This window comes from Scleropages formosus, chromosome 19 (genome assembly GCF_900964775.1).
Source record: "Scleropages formosus chromosome 19, fSclFor1.1, whole genome shotgun sequence".
In the NCBI taxonomy this organism is placed as follows: domain Eukaryota; kingdom Metazoa; phylum Chordata; class Actinopteri; order Osteoglossiformes; family Osteoglossidae; genus Scleropages; species Scleropages formosus.
Window position 1 is genome coordinate 16,406,810 of NC_041824.1, and position 6,000 is coordinate 16,412,809.

Below are 6,000 nucleotides of genomic sequence, written 5' to 3' on the forward strand. Positions count from 1 at the left end.
TTTTTATTTTTTCATTTCAAAGCAAAACAATTGACTCTTTGATTAATCGCTGTTGACCTTACCTGGCTAAATGAAGGTTAAATTCAAAATGAAATTACCTGAAGGCTGAAACTACAGTCTGCGTTCCCCACTGACTGCCAGCATGAGGACTGAAAAATATTACAAAATAAATAGTATTAGTGGGGTGGCTTAGTCCAGTCCTTGACGTTCCTCACATATTCCTAATTGTTTTCATTAAAATAACTATTTTAGCTGGTCCTTCTGAAATGGTAGCTACCTGGCAATATAGCTCTGGATCTTGTACTTCACTTCTTCAGGTTGAGAACTGCCCACTCTGGCAATGTTCCAAGGGGACCCCATTTGTGATCGCTGTGAGCTTGAGTTACCGTGCAGGTTTTCACTCCATCGCAATATGTAAACCTTGAACTGATCTAATTATTCCTGCAATTTGAGTAATCTGGCCATCCTTCTCATGAGCCGAGAAAGAGCTGGGCGCCCTGCATACACACAGCCTCATTAGGATTAGGGACAGACACTTCTGCCGTAGGACATAATGATGTTGTCCAGACAGCAAATTGAGTGGTTCGGGGGTGCTCCGCTCCCCTCCTTCCGTGCCACAGGATGTACAGTTTTCATTCAACCTCAGCTGCTAATTACTGTATTGATGTAATTACATGGACTGTAGGTCTTTTGTCCTTGTGTTAGGTGTTAATTACTATGTACAGTATTTCAGAAGCTGTGAGCCTCTTGTCCTTGAGAAATGAAATTTCGCACCTAAAATAAAGACTTTAGAAACACAGGACTGACTGCAAATTAAATACGTTGATGCGTCTTTGGACTGAATGGATTATTGCAATTTTTACCTACCTGTGATCTGACTGAGGGGGGTGGGGTGGATTGGCGAGGTGCAGTGGGTTTGACTGGGTCCTGCTCTCCGGTGGGTCTGGGGTTCGAGTCCCGCTTGGGGTGCCTTGTGATGGACTGGCGTCCCATCCTGGGTGTGTCCCCTCCCCCTTCAGCCTTGTGCCCTGTGTTGCCGGGTTAGGCTCCGGCTCCCCCTGACCCTGTATGGGACAAGTGGTTTCAGATGATGAGTGTGTGTGTGTGTGAGTGATCTGATTGGCCTACCAGATATGACAAATTTTGTCACGTGTATTCAAGTTCAAGACTGGCTACCACCTACAACACCATCAGTGGATCTACTCCTCTATCTGTACGACCTGATCACTCGCTATACCCCAGCCAGACTGCTACGCACCTCCACCTCTGCCCTCTAGATGGTCCCACGCATGAAAGGTCCAAAATCAAAAGCACAAAGGTTTTCGGTTCTTGCTCTGATGTGGTGGAATGACACCCTCACACTCAGACTGCTGAATCCCTCTCAACGCTCCAGAAGAGTCTCAAACCACATATCTTTTGGACTCACTTTTCCTCTCTTCTTCTATATGCTTCAGAAACATGTACCATGTTATCTGTGTAATAACAAAAAAACTCTATGAACAGTAACTTGCGTAATGTACAGTGGTTTTTGTGGTGCTATGTGACAAGCTGACACTACTCAAGAATCACATGTCTGCATGAAAATTTCTCTTTCTGCTGGTGTGTAACACTTTGTGTTGTTCTCCGAGATGCATGTTGCTTTGGAAAAAATTGTTTGCTAAAGAAATAAATGTAAATGTAAATGTAGCGGTTAATGTAAATATATTATGGTCTTTGATGGGCTGACTCTGTGAGACTACAAAGAATCTTGAAGCCTTGTCCCCTCACCTTTGAAACTTTCACAATGATCTCAAGCTCATTTCCAAAACTTTTTTCAGTAGGTCTGATAAAACTTTGAGACCTTTTTTGCATTGACACTGGTCCTTGATTAATTTATGCCACATTCATCACTGGCCCCATTACCTGCTAAAGTTTTGCTGCAAACTGATTATTATGAACAATTACAGTTTACATCATTTCCATGTGAAAGAGACTAGTTTTTCATAAACTGGTATAAACAAAGAACCTGCCCTTTCGCTCACAGTTTTCATGGAAGAGACAAAGAATGCAACATCACATTACACTCTGAACTGACAGACAGATAATATACATTTTACTAGTGATGCATTTTTAATTCGAACATATTTCTCAACCAACTAGACCCACAAAGGAACGAAACATTGAAATTCAAAACAGAAATAGTGTCAAACACTCAGTGCATCACAGTCCTCATGTCAGCTCCTAATTAAAAAGCAACTACATATCATTTTCATAGCAGATGCTTTTCTCCAAAGCGACTTCCAATCAACTCTATGTAGTGTTATCAGTCCACACCCCTTATTCTCCAAGGTGACTTACACTACTAGATACACTACTTACACTGGGTCACTCATCCATACATCAGTGGAACACACTCTCTCAGCCACTCACACACTATGGGTGAACCTGAACAGCCTGTCTTTGGACTGTGGGAGGAAACCAGAGCACCCAGACACAGGGCGAACATACAAACTCCACACAGACTGAGCAGGGATTGAACCCACGTCCTCTTGCACCACCCAGGTGCTATGAGATATCTGTGCTACTGTACCCCATGTCATGCTGCTGTTACTCTCAGCAAATGGTTAAGGAAACATCTGAGCAGGTAGTGAAAGAACTAAAGGTGCACTCACATACGTGCTGTACATTCCATATGGAAAAAAAAAATTAGCATATTTTGTTCGTAGTGAAAACACTTTCCATTTTATGCAGTAAAGAGTAAGGCTATTTCAGCAGAACTCGATCATCTTAAAACCACTAGAATTTCCAGCCTCATAATGAATAGCCTTGTTTTTGCAAGAATGCCAATAAAGATGACACACGTTCATTGTGAAATCCAAAATGTAAAATTTGGATGTTGTCAAGAACTGAAGGCCGTGATGTCATAGCAACCAGCTCTGTTAGGCTTGCCATGGCTAAGAAACAGTTGATCTATGGTAATTCCTGAAACATCCAGCACTAGGGTTGGTTTGGCACACCTGGTTATACATTTGTCTACTTAAATGTACCATGTTTGCACGAAAGTACTTTAATAGCTGACTGATATAAATATCCTGCCTCATGTCATCTTATTGAAACCCCTTTGCTTATTTTGATCACCTGTTTTTGTACATTTAAACTTATATCAACAACATATTTATTGAATATGTTTAAGCAATCCTGCAACTGTTTTCAGGTTTATGTACGTTCGTGTGTTCATACACACATACACACAAATTTGAAGATATTGCTGTGTGTTTCTGGGATATTGCCTGGGATGCTATGGCACAGGGACGACAGACGCCCCGTGGACGGTATATATAGTGAAGGCATGCGGAACATAATTAATTTTGAAAGAGCACCCCAAAGAAATTAGGGCAAGGATGGGGGCACATTTGAAATTGGTGACCATTGATGCAAAAGAGAATGCTAATGACTCATGCTAATGAGGTCGTCACCATCTCACCTACATTCCACTGGAGGGGCAACAGAGAAGGGCGAGTTCTGAAGCAAGACTATTAGCATCATTAACACCGTGTAACCAAGCTAATTACATGTGTTCGTTGCCTAGATCTGCATACTAATATTCTATTACCATGCTTGAATATGAATATTTATGCTTCATGCGTCTGCTGGAAAAAAATGGCTCATGCGTAAGCCTCTGAAGCTTTTTAAGAACACCCCAGGATGGACGGCTTCCCAAAAGTACACAGGGATTCACAGTATGGTTTGAATGAACTACTTCATAGAAAACATGGTGCTCTGCCTCAGTGGGCTCATTACAAATGATAGCAATATGTTCTTAGAAGCAGATTGCAGCATCCTGATTTAGGGCATGGGTTTTGAACCTCAAGGTCATAGGTGTGAGTATAGGTCCTTGGTTCTGTATCCTTTAACATGAATTTCTTCTATGAAAATGTGTCCATCTCAACCAATGGGTGAACTACAGACATTGCAACACACTTTTTAAGGGATCTGTTAGGAAACACAATTTGTTCTAACATTAATCCTGATGCAGTACTTACAGGTGGTCCTCTTGAGGACCTCTGAAGACTTGTGTATGAACAGGGAGCGAGAGAAAAAGAGTGAGAAGGAGAACTCTTGGCTGGGAGTGGACTGGCCAACAGGGAAGGTTCTAGATGCAAAGGGACCTGCAGAAATGAGGCGTTAAACATTTATTGGCTTAGAATGGCTAAAGGGGCAGGTCAATGTCCTGACACAGTTGTTGTGTACTTGCTTCAAGGACAAGCCTCTAGGTTACCAATGCCCTGCTGCATCTGAAGCAGCACTCACTTTTCCCTGGAGGGGTCCCAGCCCAACTGACCCCCCGCAGGTCCCGACATGGCCTGTGGAGCCGAGAGCCCAGCTGATGCCCCGTCCTCTTTTCCTCATGCTTATTTATCAACCTGCTGCAAATGCAATGGTGACCTAATCATGAGGTCACTGCCCTCCGCCGGCCCTGTCCTGTGAGTTTACGCTCCCAGCCATGTTGCTGCCTGTAAATGTGATTTTCCTCCCACCTCCCGCACACCCTTGGCAGATTTTTGATTGTGCCCTGGGAGTCTTAATCCCAACAAGAACAGAACTTGATCCACTGCCGTTTGCCGTGCTGTATTTTCCCAGCAGAAACACTGCAGTTCCCTCCTGCTCTTCCCTTCCTGCGTCTCGAGACACATCTCCTTCGGAAACACTGTTTCCTGATCCCCAAACAGCCACACGAATTCTGTGTAAATTTGCATCACACCATCTGTCATAATTGTGTTTATATTTCTTATCTCATTCAATTCTATGAACAGGTAGCATGGTGTTGGGCAAACTGACCATGACTTGCTAGCTCTGTGTGTGTGTGTGTGTGTGTGTGTGTGTGTGTGTGTGTCTGTTTGTGTGTGTCTCACACCTCAGGCTCTTTAAAGTAAAACATGCTTTTGTTTACCCCCACTTGTGAGTCACTTGGAAAAAATTGCCTGCTAAATAGGGGCATATTGTTGGAGGTTTTGTTTATAGTCTCACTTTGGTTTTTATGTTTTTATCTCTCCCTTCCCTCTCTCCCTCTCTCTCACTCCATCACGTGTTCTAGTTGTCTGACAATATTACACACTGTATTTCTGGGCTTGCTATTATTGTAAAGTAAAACAAAGTTTCCGGTTAAAATTTTCACTCGGAAGGTCAACATAATTATAGGTAGGATGATTTCGCTGTGTTTAATTAAATATTATCCTAAATGGAAAACTGGTCTGTGCAAAATTCCATTGAAAACGAATAAAGACCCATGTTAGTTTTTGTCTAGATAACATAATAATTTTTTCAGTTATGGTCTATATTTGTGTTTCACTCAATGTCTGGAGGATCCTAATGATTTTTTTTTTTTTTAGAAAAGAAATGATCTTTTTAAAAACTCATAGGAGCTCTGCACACTGTTTTGGACAACACACTCAGGCATAGGTACTTCTGAGAAAAATGTTAAATTTGTTATCCTCTCTTTATGTATGTGGATTTCCCAATATTCCTCCGTGCTGTTGCTTCTGTTCTCATGTTGCTGTGACCCAGCATTGCCGCTGTTGCAATTGAAGAAAGTGTCTGCTAAATGAATAAATGTGAATACTAATGCAAAAAGAAGTAAGTAACACAGAGGCAGTCAAAATCATTGCGATCAGAGCTGCTGCTTTCAGATCTCGAGGTTGTGGGTTCGAATACCGCCTACTGCTGTAAAACCTTGATCAAAGTACTTACTGTAAACTGCTCCAGTAAAAGTTATCCAGTTGTATAAATTTGTAAGTAGCTTAATAGTTCAAGTGCTTTGGAGAAAAGCAGCAGAGAAAAGAACAATTATAAATATTACACAACTCTCAGTGCCAAAGAGGAGAGTGGTGATTGTGACCACGGGTGTCATTTTCCCCATCGCCTGGACTGGACTGGGGTTTTAACATGTTGCTGGGGCTTTTTGAACTTGTGTGATGTCATTAGAATAGTGGTGAATAGTTTTGTTCTGTTTCGTTGGTGACA